General features: G+C 43.5%; 1 pseudogene across 1 annotated transcript in view; it reads right to left on the bottom strand.

Moving 5' to 3' along the window:
• The window catches only part of LOC143925429 (dipeptidyl peptidase 3-like), a 70,499-nt pseudogene that overhangs the window by 29,347 nt on the left and 21,236 nt on the right, over window positions 1-19,916 (bottom strand). The window contains exons 7-11 of the transcript XR_013261976.1: window positions 17,139-17,251; window positions 11,685-11,777; window positions 9,285-9,347; window positions 1,279-1,403; window positions 268-388 (exon numbers count right to left, since the gene is read on the bottom strand). The product of XR_013261976.1 is annotated as a dipeptidyl peptidase 3-like (transcript). The remainder of the gene's footprint in view (window positions 1-267; window positions 389-1,278; window positions 1,404-9,284; window positions 9,348-11,684; window positions 11,778-17,138; window positions 17,252-19,916) is intronic.

The raw sequence follows: 19,916 nt of genomic DNA, 5'->3' as shown, positions 1-19,916 counted from the left end.
AAGCTGTAGCTTTTTGCTCATCAGTATGGCTACCTCCTGGCTTCAGAGACTGAAGAAAAAGTAAATAAAAAAAGGGAATGAATGCTTCATAAAATTATCATGTGTGTAGCTGATTAGAACCAGACTGTCCAAAAATATGCATAATAGGAGTGAGTATATATATTAAGATGCCCCCTTTTATTTTAAGATAGGCAAATATTAGAAGCTGCCTGTGACTTTTCTGTGCTCTATTATGTGATTTTTTTTCCCCAGTAAGAATGTATTTACCTGTCTCCAACGCCCAGTCTCTGGTGTGTAGTATTCCAGTCCCATCAATCCAGCCTGCACCATGTTAAGCCAGTTAACATACAGAACATCTTTCGCCTCCTGAGATTCATGGCCGAATATCCTGTGGTTTGCACAAACGAGATTGTTAACAGATGGGTCTGTAGCTCTTCTCCAAGTGTGCCAGTTTATCGTATATTGACATTAAAGGGATGATTTACTAAAACTGGGGAGTGAAAAATCTGGTGCAGCTGTGTATGGTAGCTAATCCACTTCTAACTTCAGCTTATTTAATTAAGCTTTATAAAAAAGAAAACTGGAAGCGGATTGGTATCTATGCAGAGCCGCACCAGATTATGTACTCTGCAGTTTTAGTAATTCAACCCCTATATGCCCATTAAACCATGCTTTGAGCAAGTAAGAATTTGGCATTTTGCAGTAAGGACTGGCCAGAAAGGGATCAATGATGCAGTTGGTCAGCCTGAACATGTAGTGCAATGTATTACAAATCAATTTCTGGCCTATTTCAACCAACACAATTATTTTTTTACATACAAATAGGATACGCTATTTTATTTTAATGAACTTGTTCCACAGCTATTGTATTTCATCTCACCCTGCCAGAGCCATCTTGAATTGAAATTTTCCAAATTGAGTTGAATTGAATTGAATTTAGTTCCAAAAAGAATAGAGAATCCAAGAGAAATTGAGAAGGGTGCGGTGGAATACAATAGCTGTAAACCAGGTCTATAAAATAAAAATTATATATCCTATTTGTAAGTAAAAAAATTATTATGTTAGTTAAAATAGGCCAGAAATCTTAATTTTTTTGTATACAATAAACTTATGTATTTTAGGATTATTGTTGGTGCAAAATGTTTGGAGGCACCTTTACATGGTTATTTGTTGTGAGCATAAAAGCAAGCTAAAGCTTAATCACGTGCAAGCAGTATATCAATGCGGTTGGAGTAGGGGTCACATTTAAACATTCACTGTAATGGTCCACTTTCTTACCGCAGCACCTCTTCATTGACACACAGAAAAAGGCCAACACACTCTGCTCTGCATTCCTCATAGCTAGAGGCAATTGTTGAGAATTTGGAATCCCAAGTTTCACCTGGTTTATACCAACTCTTTACCTGAAGGTAGAAACACAATATTAGGGACACAAAATAGGATATAGAAATTAAAGTGGTTGTAAAGGCTAACAATTTTTTTACCTTAATTCATTCTCTTCATTAAGGTAGAAAAACCTTTTAGGTGCTGCTTCCCACCCTTCTCCCACCTAAAAACTCACCCGAACCCAATCTGAGTCCAGCACTGTGCCCGAGAGAAGCAGAGCTGCGATCTCCCTCCTCAATGGAGTCGTGAAGAGCCACTGGCTTCTGCTGCTGTCGAATCCAGTGATGGGGGAGCAGGACCGAGCCGCATTGTGTGTGGAACACAACTAACTACACACACACATAGGGCCAAAAGAGCTTTGGTCCTACTTCTGCTTTAATCAGGAAAGGAGGAACCTGGCCCTCGATCCCATATGCCCAAGAAATGAGCTGACTACTTCACCTAGAAATAGTGGATTTAGAAGCAGCCTGACCCTTACGAAAACTTTCAGGCAGAACAGGGAATCAGACTGTCAAAGCTGTAGGCTTAAGATTTTGGCAAACAGCCCAAACATCCAAAGTATGAAGCACCTTCTATTTTGGATGCTTAAGAGTAGGACAAAAGTACAACAAGACAATGTTCTTATTCAGGTGAAATGAAGAAACCATCTTAGGCAAGAAAGAGGGCAAAGGCCTCAACACCACCATATCCTGGTGAAGAACCAGAAAAGTTTCCTGGCCAAGTCTGAGATTTGTCTCTTCCCTCGAAGCAAATGACATCTCCAGATCAGACTGGAGAAAAGCTAGAAACTTCCCTTACAGCCAACTGTTGAGGATAGAGCTTAAGAATTTCAAACCAAGTGAAATAAGCTTTCCAAGTAAGTTATTACACCTTTTTGGGGGTTAAGCTCTAAGAAGGGTAGCAGAGCCGGCGCCAGCAATAGGCAGGTCAGGTGGCTGCCTAGAGTGCCAGGGTAGGGAGGCAGTCTGTCCCTCCAGCAGGCAAAATAAAACTTCCACCCTGTGCCCCATAGAAGAGAGGGCATGCCGCACAGCATGGAAGCATTCGTTTGACTGCAGGGAATGGAATGCAGAGCTGGAGAAGGGATCCCAGTGGCCAGTGAGCAGAGGAGTGGCTGGCTGCAGAGGAGGGGCAGGAAGGACAGAGTGAGCGGCACGGTCTTGTGCGGAGAGAGAGCCCAGAGAGGAGGGCACTTTCAGAACCAGTGAGAGAACTCAGGGTAGGGGGTCGGCATCAGATCAGCAGCATCACTGACACATAGGCGGCATGTGTGATTTGTTTTACTTCTGTCCCTACCTTGTGCCAATTAGAGCAGTGACACTGAAGCCTCTCCCACACTGTTATCTGCATAGTTCTGCCTCCCAGCAGGAGGTCTGGCTGCTGCTTTACTTAAATGCAGCTAAAAGCTGATTGGTCTGCTGCTCTGTCATTCAGCTCTTTACCTGCCTTCTCTTCCAAGTCCAAGCTGTGCGAGAAGAACAATATGCAGCTTGGAGAATGAAATGTCTGCTGGAGCAAGGGTGGGAAGAGTCAGCTCCTCCTCTTGTCACAGAGTTTACACTGAACCTAGTTTACCATCAATACTGAATATGTGCAGTAGAGAGAGTACAGCAATATAACACTTGTGCAGTAGCGCGAGTACAGCAATTTCACACGTGTGCAGTAGAAAGTGTACAGCAATGCAACACGTGTGCAATAGAAAGTGTACAGTAAAGTAACGTGTGCAGTAGAGAATACAGCAATGTAACGTGTGCATTAGAGAGAGTACAGCAATGTAACGTGTTTAGTAGAGAGAGTACAGCAATGTAACATGCGTGCAGTAGAGAGAGTACAGCAATGTAATGTGTGTTGTAGAGAGTATAGCAATGTAACTTGTGTAGTAGAGTACAGCAATGTAACATGGGTGCAGTAGAGAGTACAGCAATGTAACAAGTGCGTAGTCGAGAGAGTACAGCAATGTAACAAGTGCGTTGTTGAGAGTACAGCAATGTAACAAGTGCGTAGTTGAGAGAGTACAGCAATGTAACGTGTGTAGTAGAGTACAGCAATGGAACATGTGAGCAGTAGAGAGGGTACTGCAATGTAATGTGTGTGCAGTGATGGAATATGCGTACAGGAAAGTACAGTGGTGGAACATGGGGGTAGGGGTGTAAGGGGGAGCAACTTCTTGTCCCTTCTTGATTGCCGATTTATGCCATTGCAGTAGCACTGTCTAAATGCACCCTTACAGGGAGACCCTACAGAAAGACGAACCAGTGCAAGCGTAAGAGGGCCAGCCGAATCACCTGAAGTTCCTGGATGTTGATCAGCAACTCCCTCTGGTTCTCTGACAACCACGTTCTCTGAACCAGGTGGTTTCCCTAGGACACCTCCCCAGCCTGACAGGCTGTCTGTCATAGAGATTTTTTTTCATTAGAAGGAAGAATTTCCCTGCATCCAACATCTGTGTGTTGATATCCTCTGGTCTTGAGAGTCAGATGCATCGGCTGAGCCAGATTTAGCAAATTTTATACCTCTTTGTTTTATTTTAGCCTGTGCTTCCTGTAGAGCAATTCTACCTCCAACACCTCCCCAGTATGCCTCTACCTCCAACGCCTCCCCCAGTACGCCTCTACCTCCAACGCCTCCCCCAGTAAGCCTCTACCTCCAACGCCTCCCCCAGTAAGCCTCTACCTTCAACGCCTCCCCCAGTACGCCTCTACCTCCAACGCCTCCCCCAGTACGCCTCTACCTCCAACACCTCCCCAGTATGCCTCTACCTCCAACGCCTCCCCCAGTACGCCTCTACCTCCAACGCCTCCCCCAGTAAGCCTCTACCTCCAACGCCTCCCCCAGTAAGCCTCTACCTTCAACGCCTCCCCCAGTACGCCTCTACCTCCAACGCCTCCCCCAGTACGCCTCTACCTCCAACACCTCCCCAGTATGCCTCTACCTCCAACGCCTCCCCCAGTACGCCTCTACCTCCAACGCCTCCCCCAGTAAGCCTCTACCTCCAACGCCTCCCCCAGTAAGCCTCTACCTTCAACACCTCCCCCAGTACGCCTCTACCTCCAACGCCTCCCCCAGTAAGCCTCTACCTCCAACGCCTCCCCCAGTAAGCCTCTACCTCCAACGCCTCCCCCAGTACGCCTCTACTTTCAACGCCTCCCCCAGTAAGCCTCTACCTCCAATGCCTCCCCCAGTAAGCCTCTACCTCCAACACCTCCCCCAGTAAGCCTCTACCTCCAACGCCTCCCCCAGTAAGCCTCTACCTCCAACGCCTCCCCCAAGTACATCTCTACCTCCAATGCCTCCCCCAAGTACACCTCTACCTCCAACAACTCCCCAGTACACATATACCTCCAACACTTCCCCCCAGTACACCTCTACCTCCAACACATCCCCCAGTACACCTCCAACACCAACACATCCCCCAGTACACCTCTACCTCCAATTCCTCTTCCCTACATATATCTGCCTCCCCCCAATCTGTGCTTTTAACGACCCCTCCAGCACACCATCTTCTGACCTCCCCTCTCCAGAACACCTATGCCTCCAATCTCCCCCCCCAATCCAGCGCATTTATGCTTTCAATATTCTCCCCAATCCATCATACCTACGCCTCCAATTCCCCCCCCCCCCAAATCCACCATACCTATGCCTCCAATTCCACCACCACTAGCCCCCCCCCCCCCCCCCCCCAAGCACACATCTTATTTAATCCTCCATTGTACCAATACCTCCAGCACACTGTCATATTTACCATTTGGCAGCCACGGGGGTCAGTCATCACTGTGCACACTGAGGGCAGACCAAGGCAGTTTGAGCCTGCCAACCTAGGACAGCTCCATTACTTAGATGCGCAGCAGAAGGGAGGCGGAGGGGGGCAGTCCTAGGCAGCTCTTTAATTCCTATTAAACAGGGGCAGGACGCAGGTCCCCAAACACTTTTTATGACAATACCATGCCTATAAGCCCTTTTTATAATAATAATCATTTTGATATAAGCACTTTTTTTGATGTAGACTTTTAAAGGGTGTTCTGCGGCTTTCGAATTTGGCACGAATACCCAAAATAGTTTGCTGTTCGGTGAACAGCCAATGTTCGACTCGAACATAAAGCTCATCCCTGGTAAAAACACTTCAGAAAACATGATGGGCAATACAGGAACTCTAACTATAGCTCTGACTAAGCATTAATGGAGCGTGAAATGCATTAGCTGGATTTGCCGTATTTCTCATTATGTTTTGTGGAAATGTTTTTAACATGATGAATCATTAAATAGAGGTGAATTTATTGGATGCACGGCCTACCATATTTGTAAGAGGGCACTAACCTGGAACCATATTTTGCTTTCTAAGCAGTGTTGGAAACTTGGCAGCACTGGCATATGTTTCTATTCTTGGAGGAGGGCAAAGGGCTGATGGCTGGAGTGGAGTAAAGGAGCAACACCTGGGTGTAAGCTTGCTAAGATTTCATTCTTGCAGTTACCAGTCTGCATGGAGTCCCTGGTGCTCCCTCCCCCCTCTCTTTTTTTTTTTTTCCTCTTCCATCTACATTTTTTTTTTTTTTACATAGTATTCCCCAGTTATCTTCTTTCCTGTAAGGTAACAGTTTTTGCACTTTGACAAGACCCAACTATACAGCTTGACACTTGTATGTTTGTCAAATCTCTCTGCCTACATGATGTTTGTTGCATTTTTCTCAGAAACACTGTTTTCAAGTTGTGAATGTCTCATGAAAAAAAAAAAAAACTGTAAACATACAATATATAATCCCCTCTAGAAATGATCTGCTATATGGGATCTGCTTCAAAAGTCTGACAATTTTGGTGACTAGATCTTTTGCATTCCACAATCATCAGGAACACAAATACATCAAAATTTAAGCATGTATTGGTATCTACTGCAAGAGGCATTCCCCTGCCTTGGCAGAATAATCAGTCACCACTGTGGCTCTACACCATCTTTTCAGCAGCTGATCCTTTGCCCATGTTAATTTTCATGCACAGCACAGTAGTCACATACAATCTCTGTTGTTTGCCCTAAAAAGACACACAATTTTATTTATTTTTCCTACTAGGTTTGTTTTCCCCTAACAATAAAGCAGACTTTTAATCCGCTTATAATGTGCTTTCTCTGGCTTAAACCCCCAACTCGCATCAACATGCCAATTAAAGTGGATGTAAACCCGATTCATGAAATTTGAGCTGGGCACATATGTTTGTTGACATGTTTTCTTATCTCTTTTCAAAGCACTATGTCCGTAGCTGTCTCCTGCTCCATTCTTCTGTTATTAGCATGATAACGTTTGACAAGTTCTCCATCAACTGAGATAAAACCAGCCTGAAATTTGTGTAGAGGAAGTTGCTATAAATAGATTAGAAAAAATAAATAAGCTGTGCTAAACCATACGTATACCAAGGTTAGGGCCTTGGTATACCATGCATATACTTCACAAATAATGTGACAAAAATTGTGAGCTTTATCTTACCCCTAACATATGGGTAATAAAAAATCAAGCTTAATCATAAAACAGTGATCTAACAAAAAACTGTGTAATAAACACCCAGTGTATTAATTGAATATATTAATATATATAAAAAGAAAAAAAATGAAAAAAAAAAATCTGAAAAAAGTCCTTTCAAATCCAATTAAATGCAGATGAAGGGATGAAGTCCTCCAACAAGTGAATAGTGCTTGATCCACCACCGTATATCGGGATAATCTTTTTATATAGATTTTCAATTAATACACTGGGTGTTTATTACACAGTTTTTTGTTAGATCACTGTTTTATGATTAAAGCGGGAGTCCACCGGGACTCCGCGTTTTTTTTTTTTTTTTTTTAAAAGCCAGCAGCTACAAATACTGCAGCTGCTGACTTTTAAAATAGTGACACTTACCTGTCCAGCGCGTTCGCGATGTCGGCACCCGAAGCCGATCTCTAGGTCGTCTGTCGGGTCCTGCCGCCGCCATCTTGGGTATGGGAATCAGGAAATGGAGCCTTTCGGTTTCATTTCCCGGTTCCCTACTGCGCATGCGCGAATCGTGCTGCGCAATAAGGACGCTCCCCGCTGCCTCTGGGATCTGTGTGTTTCCCAGCAGGCAGCGGGGCACTTGCGGGAAGGGGTGGGCACTTGCGGAAAGGGGCGTAAGTTACGCCCCTTTCTGTAGAGAGCTTTTCCGGAAGTGGGTGCAGTTACCTGGATTATCCAGGTAACTGCACCCCCCTCCCCCCTGAAAGGTGCCGATTGTGGCACCGGAGGGGGGGAGGGTTCCGATGAGCGGAAGGTACACTTTAGGGTGGACCTCCGCTTTAAGCTTGATTTTTTATTACCCATATGTTAGGGGTAAGATAAAGTTCACAATTTTTGTCACATTATTTGTGAAGTATATGTATGGTATACCAAGGCCCTAGCCTTGGTATACGTATGGTTTAGCGCAGCTTATTTATTTTTTCTAGTTTGATTTCTGTAGTTATGTGATACAGTGAAGCCGCAGCTGAACTTGGTCCTTTGAGACCAATTAATATTCAATTTGTGATTCACCTTAGCGCAGTTTCTTTTTATTTTTTATCTATAAATAGATTAGCAGAGAGCTAAATTATTCACAGAAACAGCTCCGAGAGTCTCTGCCTATGTGGAATGGGGGTGTGAGCCTTTCCTCCAATCAGCTGTCTTGGCTGTGCGCCCAGACTTCAAGATCAGTGCTGAACAGGAAGAGAAAGTCTCTAACACAATGTGAACTGTCTAAAGAATATATAAAGCTGAAGACAGTAGATATACATGTAAAACTTATGTAGGGAGATTTGTTTCATCTCTGTTTATCATCTGAAGCGGTTCACTTCACTGGGTATATGTGAGGGATTACAACCACTTTAAAGTTTTAAATAAAACACATCTTATTTTAGACCTAGTGGCATTACTGGATCTTTGAGGTTCTCTATACAATGCAGGCAGATCTTAGCTGGTGGGAAAGGGGGGGGGGGGTGGGGTGGTGTTAATAGTTTTCTGAAAACAGCACCCCTTCCATTGCACACATTTCAAGAGCTCTAAACCCTGATGCAAAAAAGTGAGCTCTTGGGAGGATTTATACAAATATAAAAAAGCCTTGATGTGCAGATATCAATCCTGATCCATATGTGATATTGAGCCTTCAATAAAATCCAATAAATGGAATGGGCCAGGGACAGTAAGGCTGGGGAGGAAAGAGCTAGACATGGTTGGACATCCACCAGCCCATAAACAAGGTGGGCCATATTCCACTTTCTGCAGTGAAATCCCAATTTCAGTACAAGAGATGAACCTGTACAACTGTGTAAGACTCAAAGGCAAGACTGGAGTTAAAGGGGTTGTAAAGGTAAATGTTTTTTCACCTTAAACATAAGGTGAAAAAACATCTGACAGTCCCGGCACCCCGAGCCTCCCCCGTTTTACTTACCTCACCCCTCGAAAATCCCATGCTCGCCCCCGTCGTCCTTTCCACCGTTCAGCCTGGCCGCTGATTGGCTGGAGTGGATGGATGGAAAGCAGCACAGCCATTGGCTCGCGCTGCTGTCAATCACATCCACTGACGCGGAGCATCGGGGGGCGCGTGTGATACAGCGAGCGGCTATAGCCGCCGGCTGTATCACGGGAGCACGCCCGCAGATGCTTCTCACCATGCGAGGGAGCTCGCATGAACGTGAGAAGCATCTGCAGGAGGAAGCAGAGACAGCCGCAGAGGGACCCCAGAAGAGCAGGTTGGGGGCCACTCTGTGCAAAACGAGCTGCACAGTGGAGGTAAGTATAACATGTTTGTTATTTTAAAAAAAAAATAAAATCACTTTACAATCCCTTTAACGTGTAACATTTACACAAAATAAAATTCAACTGCATTTAACATTTAAAAAAAAACGTCTCTCAAAACGTTATACTCACCAATTCCCCAGTTTCTGGGTTGATAACATGGTCTTTATCAAAGTTGAATCCTCCTTTTGCATCCTGCAAAATATCAAGCTTAAAATTTAACTCTGATTGCTCACATTTGGTTTGTTAAATGTACCATTTAGCCCTGGTTCACACTGGAGCATTTTGACATGCGATTTGACACGTTAAATCGGCGTCAATTGCCGTCAATGGCACTATCCTAATTGGTGCGACTCCGAATCTGCATGGTTTGACAATTTGTTATACAGTGGTCATATGGAGTTGGTAAGAGTCTTGTGTATTTGTTGTGTGGAGCACTCGCTGTTATGATTCCTTCCTGATAATATTACCATCACATGAAGCAGACTGTTGGGTGTCTCTCCTGATCAGCACTTTTGTACACACGGTCGGAATTTCCAACCGCAAAATCCATTGGATCTTTTCCAACGACAAAATCCGTTGGATTTTTTCCGATGGATTTTGGCCCAAACTTGTCTAGCATACACATGGTTTCACAAAGTTGTTGGAAAATCCGATTGTTTTGAACGTGGTGACGTAGAACACGTACGACGGGACTTTAAATGGGCCAGTAGCCAATAGCTTTCGTCTCGTAATTTAAAAAAAAAAATTCCGATCGTGTCTACACATGATCGGAATTTATACGATTGGATTTTGTTGTGGGAAAATTTTAGATCCAGCTCTCAAACTTTGTGTGTCGGATTTTTGACACGATCGGATTTTCTGACAACACGATCCGATCGCACATTTTCCATCAGAAAGTCCGACCGTGTGTACAGGGCATGACACTTTTCCTTCAGACTTTTATGGACACGATGAGTTGGTGATTTATGTTTTAATCAATCTTTTATATAAAATTTATAATTGGATGTACAATATATAGGATTATTGAAATTTCATGTTTATACGTTTGTTTCCCTATATATTGGATATGATATGATTTGTATTACATATTTTAACACTGCACTTTTTATTGCACATAAATTTGGTATCATAAATTTTAGTGCTGGAAGTTGATAGGTATTCTACCCGAGCATGGTGATTTTTCTCTTGATTCAGATTCCAGGGAAAATCGGAAGTTGGGCAGTAGAGAGGGGGTTTGATATGCTATAAATGCCACCACATGGATATTCACTAGAGAAGTCACAGGGTAGTTTATGCCATAGCGCTATACTTTGAGAGCACCCTGCAGCTAGCAGTACACAGAGGTCTAGAAAGTGCTAAAATGAAGACTCAGTGAGTGAAGGTCACATACCACACAAACCCACAAATTACCAGTCCAGTGGGGTACAAGTAGGGGTGCCCAAGCTATGTTGAGAAAATAAATACCCATGTGCTTCAACTGTACGGCTTTGTTAACAAAGTAAAAGTATTGGTAAAGACAAAACTTTTTTTACTCAGTTTTGAAAAGAGTGGAGAGGGTTAAGAACCCCTGTCAGTTTTTATGGCGGTCTGTGCCCCTGTTAGGGAGATCTCACTCTAATTTTCTCAATTTACCATTATCATCGAAAGTCCCTAATTTTGTGTTGTCCTCAGAACAGTAATAGAGGGGGAATCTTCCAATGGGGACACTAGTTCTGATGACAGCCAGGGATTCCCTCTCATTTTCTGTTTTGGCTTTGGGACAGGAAGTGAAGGGAGTCCGATGGCTGAAGGTCACGATCCAATCTAGGCCCGCAATCTTCAGTCCAGCAGAGCTTATCGTGACTTCAACGCTGCTGTTAAGGATATCCTGATTTGAATAACTGCTGTGAAGAGATTAGCTGAAGAAGCAACCAAATAAAAATATCTATGGTGCAAAAAGTCTTGTATGAAGAGAAGAAATCATAAGAAAAATATATTGTTTTCCACAGCAAAGTTGAGGAAAATGCATTAAAACTTCTAGGACACTAGCAAAAATTTGGCATGACATGACATTTTTTGTCTCCAAACCTCTTGTAAGCAACAGTATAACTCACACATTCAAAAAATAATATATAATCAAAAAAGACAATTTCATTTATTTTTTGTTGTTGTGAGTTCCCCTCAACCCCTGTGTGCAAATATGTTGTCAGGAGGGCAGAAGTGAGGGGAAATCTATTTAGTGGAGCCCCAGATAAAAGGAAGGGTTAGCATTCTATTCAACACTAAGAAAAAATGGCTTGACATATGCTTTCCATTCAGTATACATTTATATGTAGGCCATAACACTAAATACTTTAATACATGTGCAATGCAAAGAAACAGTGTAACATTTTGTAGCAGTTCCTACACGGATTTCAATACGAATTACAAATACAAATTTAAGCATAATTTTATCAAATATTTTAGGCGGCATATTGATAACAGGATTCATGTACTAGATGAACATATGTGGCGTGTGAGAGCATGAAGAATATGCCTATAGTCACATACCTGAACAAAAAGCTTCCCACTGCCATGACCGAGTAATTCATGCAGACCAACCTGAACTTCAAAAGATGGTCCACGATACTTGATGAAAACATCCTGTAAAGAAAAAAATACTCTGTCACCATCCAATTACATTGCAGAAAAAGGAGTGTGGAGTTCCACCCACTTTTGAGAGGTGGTCTTAAATGAAAGACCACCCCTTTTTCCTTCTATAGTACCTTTTTGGAAGTACTGAGGGTACTTCCGATCCAGCCGGCCATCCAGCCGAGGACGTCACATCCTCTTCTGCGGTGAGCCCCCCGTTGCGTGTCCCAGAAGACAAGCTGGCCATTCACAAAGTGCTACGTATCTCACGCATGCGCAGTCAGAAACCGGCAGTGATGCTGCAAGGCTTCACTGCCAGTTTCCCTTAGTTGGCGTCTGCACCCTATCAGATGGATGGATGGAGCTCGGGGGCCCGAAATCGTGTGCTTCCTGGACAGGTCAAAATCAACGCATTTCGCAATAATCACTTCTTGTGCTGAAGGTTATTCTCAGTCATCATTTTCAACAAATATAAAAATTACCAAAAAACACTGCGCTATCTCTAGCAAACCAGCCGCTGACACACTAAAAGTGGAAATCTTAGTAAGGTCAATTGTAAAAGAAAGTGCCGCGCTAAATAAAGTAATATAATGATGAATGTGCAAACATAGACCTCTCCACAAAAATTACAAACATGTATACAATTATCAGGTGACCCCTATATCAGTTGAATATGTGTATATACGTTATACGTGAAAAAACAATACAAAAAATAAATTGACAGTCCTTCTGATAAGGATTAGTGCAATGTTCAAGCAAGGGATGAACAACAGTCCCCCACTTTCACGTGAAAAGTAAATGACAAGTCTTTCAGGAAATTCAAAAAAGTGCACAATACACCCTTGTGTGAATGCCACCACCTAGAACAAATTCAAAGCTTACCAGATGCCTTTGACCCAAACGGATATATGCCCGAAGGATCAAAACAGCTTTGATATAAACCGATTAGATGGTCTCCGAGGAAGAATGGAACCGACATAGCGTAATTCCGTAAAAAATTGAAGTTTTATTAAAACAGTATCACACTTACATTTCTGTAGTTGACATAGCGCTTTTTCAAAATAGTCACAGCAGTGAGTTTCTCCCGATGCGCTTCGTCTCCTCGGACGTCGTAAGTGTGATACTGTTTTAATAGAATTTCAAATTTTTATGGAATTACGGTATGTCGGTTCCATTATTCTTTTCTGTATGATCGCTTTGGTGGAGTATGATCTGCTTCTCTAACTGGAGGATATTTTGCATCGAGTTTGGTTTTGCATTGAGTTTCTATACCAACTAGTTCCATACCTCACGGTTCCTCGGAGACCATCTAATCGATTTATATCAAAGCTGTTTTTTTTCCTGAAAGATTTTCGTCATTTACTGTTCAAGTGAAAGTGGGGGACTGTTGTTCATCCCTCGCATGGACATTGCAGTAATCCTTATCAGAAGGACTCTGTCAATTTATTTTTTGTATTGTTTTTTCACGTATAACGTATATATATCACCCGATAATTGTATACAAGTTTGTAATTTTTGTGTAGAGGTCTATGTTTGCACATTCATCCTTATATTACTTTATTTAGCGCGGCACTTTCTTTTAAAATCATTTTCAACAGGGGGTGAGCTTTCCCAACTATCTTGGATCTAATCTAGGATACATCTTGCATAGATTTTTTGGTATCATCCTTATTGGGATCTGTATACTATTATGAGAGAGAGAGACTGAGGACTCAAGTTACTAAGAGTTGAGATTAAAAAGTATTTTTTTTTCAACATAATAAACATGTTCTACTTACCTGCTCTGTGCAGTGGTTTTGCACAGAGCAGCCCAGATCCTCCTCTTCGCGGGTCCCTGTTTGGCGCTCCTGGCCCCTCCCTCCTGCCGAGTGCCCACACAGCAAGCAGATTGATATGGTGGCACCTGAGCCGAGCCACTGCTCTGTGTGTCCATTCAGACACTGCCGTCTCTCTCTCCTCATTGGCTCACTGACTTTGACTGACAGCAGCGGGAGCCAATGGTGCCAGCTGTTGTCTCAGCTAATGAGGAGGGAGAGTCCCGGACAGCCGATGCTCTCGTGCAACATTGCTGGATCGAGATGGGGCTCAGGTAAATATTAGGAGGGCTGCTAAATACATTAAGATAAAAAAGCCTTCAGCCTTTACAACCACTTTAACTGCTTGCCTCCCGCCCACCGTCAAATGGCGGAGGGAGGGTGCGGCCCTCATTCTGGGATGACATCACATGAAGTTGTCGCAGAACGGCTGCGCAGCAATCGCGACCACGCCGTGTTGCTAGGTCATGTCGCGACCCTGATCTCTGTAAAGAGCCGCGGCTCTTTAAACCATGTGGTCAGCTGTGTCCAATCATAGCCAGTCACATGTAAACACGGAAATGGCACTAATCATCTCCCATTGCCTCACACTGACAGAGTGTGTGGCAAGGAGAGCTGATCAGCGGCATCTCCTCGCAGGGGACATCCAGACATGTAATCAGGGCACTGATCATCACTGCCCTGATTAAAATACAGCACCACCAGTGCCAGCAATCAGTGTCCACCAGTGCCAGCAATCAGTGCCTATTAGTGATGCCAGTCAGTGCTGGCTATCAGTGCTGCCCATCAATGCCCATAACAGTGGCATATTAGATATATAAATTAATTTTTTTGTAAAAAATTTGAAAACAGTGATTAAATACCACCAAAAGAAAGCTCTATTTGTGTGAAAAAAATTCTAACAATTTCACATAGTTACAGTGTAGCATGACCGTGCAATTGTCATTCAAAGTGTGACAGTGCTGAAAACTGTAAATAAAAGTAAATTGTAAACGAAAACGCCACACAGCTTTTGACAAGTCTTATCAAAAAAAAAAAAAAAAAGTCATCAATCATGATGAACGCCACCCACACGAGAAAAAACAAATAAAACCTGCCGCTTGCCCACCCAACTACGCTCACGCTTAGTGTCCGCAGACTGATTGACAATGGATGTACATTGGGGGATATTTTTTATTTTATTAATGACTTGTGTTTGTTTCCAGGGCACAACTATTTTTTTTTTTTAGTAGGGGTACTAGTAAAGCTTAGTCATTCACATAAGGGGGCAAGGTTCTGGGGGCCCCTTTGTTAAAGAGGGCTTCCAAATTCTAACAGACTATACCCCTGCACCCTCTTTTGTTCATCAACATGTGGACAAAGTGCTTTGCCAGTGTGCCCTCCCGACAAAGTGCCAGCTCCATGTTAAGGGCACGTGGCCCCATATTACACCCCCCCTTCCTGGGCCGCATGCTTGGATAAGAGTTTGTTGTGGATTTTGGAGGGTGGGACCTTACACTATTTTTTCGTTTTCTTTTTTGGTGTTATGCACCCCTCAAAATCCATACCAGACCTCAATGACTTGAAATGGATTGGTGGTGGTGGTGGTGGTGGGGGGTGGTGGGGGGATGGGACGACCGCATGCTGTTTTAAAAAAATAAAAAAACTGTTTACTCTCAGCTTGTTTGTTTACATTCTACTCTCAGTGGATGAGTCAATGGTTGTTAAGAATATGGTGGGTGCCGGATCCTTAACAACCAGCAAGTAATTACCTATATTTGAATATTTATTATCATACAGGATTTATATAGCGCCAACAGTTTGCACAGCGCTTTACAACATGAGGGCAGACAGTAAACTTACAATACAAATCAATACAAGGGGGATCAGAGGGTGTGGCTAGACTTTTACATAGGATTATCTATTAATATGCGATATTTACAGAACATTTCTTAGGTTTGCTGTAAATACAGCATCATTTCTTTCCACAAACAACTCTACTGGAATGCAGCTTGAACATGTCAAATGCAAGTTAAAAGGCAGTTAAATCAGCCCTATAAATTAATTCTGAATTATCTCAGAAGCATTTCACCCTGATATCTAACGCAAGCTGCATTTTCCCATTGACACAAGCCCTTACAAATTATATATATTAGCTCAATTCCATTACTATATTATGTTACTTTACAACATAGCTCATTCAGAAGCAAACCAAGAAAGCTTCCATTTAGCTTGTCACGAGAAGGGTCAACACAGAGGAATCAGGGGGAGAGGAGGCAGAAGCTGGAACATATTACAAGTTCCATCCTAAATATAGGTGGCACATTTATCATGTTCCAAAAGTGAACTTGGCCTTTATTACCACTTTAAGTAGGGTGAACCAGAGGGAAGCGAGCCAGCGTCAACATTCAGCGAAGCTCATCCTCACCATCAGAAGCTCTGGGGAATACCGACTGACCCTTTGACTTCAAGCCCTGGGCAATCCTGCGTCACCTGCTCTTACAATGGACCAACTTCGGAAGAGCCCTTCAGCGTGGTTACAGTTCCGCAGATTAAATTCCATGTCTGATCTGCCCCATGATGGCCAGACTCTATAGGGAACTGGCTGTCAGACAACACTTTTTGGGTACACCTACCATCTCCCTTGGGTATCCTTTAGGCCTCATGCACACAGGATGTTAGAAAAACGCCAGTAGAGTTAGCTGTAATGTGAGTTTTGCAGTGTGTCTGCAGTAGCGTTTTTTATTAAGAAAAACTAAAACTCCCACAAAAGCTTATGGTTCAAAAATGTTCAAACACCGAAAAGCCGCATTGTTCAGCTTTTTTTCAGAGTTAGAGCATTTTTACAGCTGAACTACTCCTCTCAAAACCACTAGTTCTGGGTTTTTTTCCAGGCAAAAAATGCTCCTGTCAAAAACACTAATGCCCCATACACACGGTCGGACATTCCAACCACAAAATCCGTCAGATTTTTTACGACGGATTTTGGCCGAAACTAGTCTTGCATACACACGGTTGCACAAAGTTGTCGCAAAATCCGATCGTTCGGAACGAGGTGACGTACGACGGGACTATGTAGAGGCCAGCAGCCAATAGTTTTCGTCTCCAATTTTTTTCTGAGCATGCGTGGCTTTGTTCGTCGGAATTCTCTACACACAATCGCAAAAAGTCAGATTGGATTTTGTTGTCGGAAAATTTTAAATCCATCTGGCAAACTTTTTCTGTCGGAAATTCTGAAAAAAAGTCTGATAGAGCCCACACACGATCGGATTTTCCAACAACATAATCCGATCTGACTTTTTCCGTCTCAATTTCCAACAGTCTGTATGGGGCATAACAGCCTATGTGTACATAGACACATAGGATAACATGCTGGGGAGTTTACTGGCTGCAGAAAAAAACACCTGAAGCCAGAAAAAGCAGCTGTAAAAACATTCAGTGTGCATGAGGCCTTATAATTTAGCTAGAGGGTCCACATCAGTATGTCACCTTACACAAAATGCATACACATTTAACATACAAATAAAAGCAGACCTCTGGACTGTTCCCCATTTGAAGTCAATATGTCTGTATACTGCACCTTGTCTTCCTCTGATAAAAATGTTAGCTTTTCACGCTCAGTGATTGATCCAACTGATAAAACATTTCCCAAAGAGACATTTTTAAATCCAACACTCTGCCGGATATCATCATCTGAAACAAAGAAAGAATAGCACCCATGACATTCAGCATATTATAACAAAACAAATCATGTCAAACTATGTGATTTTTTTTATAAATACACTCCTAATGCCGCGTACACACGACTGGACTTTTCGAGGGACTAGGTCCGACGGACTTTCGGCAGAGTTCCGACGGACTTTCCGAATGAACGGACTTGGCCACACACAATCACACCAAAGTACAACGGATTCGAACGTGATGACGTACGACCGGACTAGAATAAGGAAGTTCATAGCCAGTAGCCAATAGCTGCCCTAGCGTCGGTTTTTGTCCGTCGGACTAGCATACACACAAATGGATTTCTCGGCCCGGCGGAATTCCGGTGGGAAAATCTAAAACATGTTCTATTTCGGTCGTGTGTACGTGGCATAAATGTTAGAGAAATTTTAACTGCTAATTCTAAAATGATGTTATGTTTTAGGGCCTGGAAAAGAAGAGGGCTGTGTGTTAATGGATAAGTTCGCTTTAAAAATAAATAAATGCACATTTTTTGCAGGTAATAAAATGTCCATTTATTTTCTTAGGAGCCTGTAGAGCATATCAGGCTCCTGCAAGCTCTCAGTGCAGCTGTCTGCCTGTACCTCCCGTATAGACAAGACAGTTACTAAAGCCGGGGAGGAATCAATGAACTACGAGAGCGCTCACCAGCACCTTTGCAGTTCAATAAGGTACAAAAACAGCAACTGAATACAGAACACTGCATGGTACATGCAGTCTGTATAAAACAAAAACAAAAAAAAACAGCATTCTACTAAGAAAAAAAACAAACAAAAAAAACAAACATAGCCCGTGACCAAGACAGCATTCTCCACATGCAAGGAGAATCCAGGATACAAACCCTCTCCAAATACTAAAGACAGAGGCAACATAATGATACACTCCACACACTAGCTCTTATGATGAACGGAGAAACTAATAGTTGAATAATCTAGGCGGTAAAAGGAAAACACATTTTTAATTCAAATGAATGGACAAAAAACTTGGCGTAGTAAAGGAAGAACAAAGTCAGAGACAGTGAGAGGACCCCTTCACACACACACTTTATCAAACTTATGGGGTACACCTCTATTGGAATAAGTTGCTTTATAAAAGGGAAGAGACCTATTAAAGTGGAGGGCCACCCTGAAAAAAAAAAAATATTAAAAATGACAAAAAAAAAAAATGTATTTTTTTTTACTTACCAGAAGTGCCTGTTGCTAGGCACATAATCCTAATCTTCCTCTTCCTCCTCCGCGGAGATCTTCTGTCTTCTCTCCTCCGTGCGGCGTCTTCTGGGTAATGGGTCACGCTGTGTTCTGGGAACTGTGTGTTCCAGAACACAGCGCGTCCCATTCACAAAGCGCTGCGTGACTCGCGCATGCGCAGTAGAAAATGGGCAGTGAAGCCGTAGGACTCCACTGTCTGTTTCCCTTACAAGGAATGGCGGCGCCGGGACCCGAGAGCCAAGGGACGGGTCGGCCGACATCGCGGGCGCCCTGGACAGGTAAGTGGGCTGATTAAGTCAGCAGCTGCAGTGTTTGCAGCTGCTGACTTTTTTTTTTTTTAAATGGCCCTCCGCTTTAACTAAAAATCTCCAAACTGCTGATTTCGGGGCTGCAGCCATGCTGTTTTTAAAGTGGTATTAACCACTTGAGGACCGCCGTATTGCCATTGTACGTCAGCACAATGGCACAGGCAGGCATAATCACGTACATCTACGTGATTGCCTTCCAGCGGGTGGGGGGTCCGATCGGACCCCCTCCCGCTGGATACGGCGGTCCGATTCGGTCCAGGAGCGCTCCGTGATGAGGGGATGGCCGTTGGTTTTCGGCCACCCCCTCTGGATCGCTCCTGGCCAATGAGAAGCTTCCTCCCCTGTGTATTGTTTACACAGGAAGGAGGAAGTGATGTCATTCTCCTCGGGGCGGTCTTTTTGACCGGACTACGAGGAGAACAGTAAAAGTAAGTGTGCACCAACACTACACTGACATGTAGGTACACACAGGCACACAAACCCCCCCTGATCCCCCCCCCGATCGCCCCCCAATCCCCCCCCCCCGCCCCCCCCCCCCCCAGTCACAGTGTCACTGATTGCCTTGATCATTTCTTTACTGATCAATGCATTCAGTGTCAGTTGTGACAGTAAAAACTGTCAGGACAGTTAGTGTTAGGTCCAGGGTAGCCCCCTATCACCCCCCAATAAAGATTTAACCCCCTGATTGCCCCTAGAGTTAACCCTTTCACCCCCTTTTGCCAGTGTCACTAAGCGATCATTTTTCTGATCGCTGCATGTGTCGCTAGTGTCGCTAGGTAGCTAGTTATTTTTTTAGGTTCACCGCCAGGTTTTTATAGCGCTAGGTACCCCGATATACTACCCAATAATGTTTTTAACCCCCTGATTGCCGCTAGTTAACCCTTTCACCCCCTTTTGCCAGTGTCACTAAGCGATCGTTTTTCTGATCGCTGCATTAGTGTCGCTACAGTCGCTAGGTAGCTAGTTATTTTTTTAGGTTCACCGCCAGGTTTTTATAGCGCTAGGTACCCCGATATACTACCCAATAATGTTTTTAACCCCCTGATTGCCGCTAGTTAACCCTTTCACCCCCTTTTGCCAGTGTCACTAAGCGATCATTTTTCTGATCGCTGCATGTGTCGC

Source organism: Lithobates pipiens, unplaced genomic scaffold (genome assembly GCF_037356315.1).
Source record: "Lithobates pipiens isolate NorthernLeopardFrog02 unplaced genomic scaffold, aLitPip1_a1.2 Scaffold_10, whole genome shotgun sequence".
NCBI lineage: Eukaryota > Metazoa > Chordata > Amphibia > Anura > Ranidae > Lithobates > Lithobates pipiens.
This window is presented reverse-complemented; position numbering and strand designations above follow the sequence as displayed.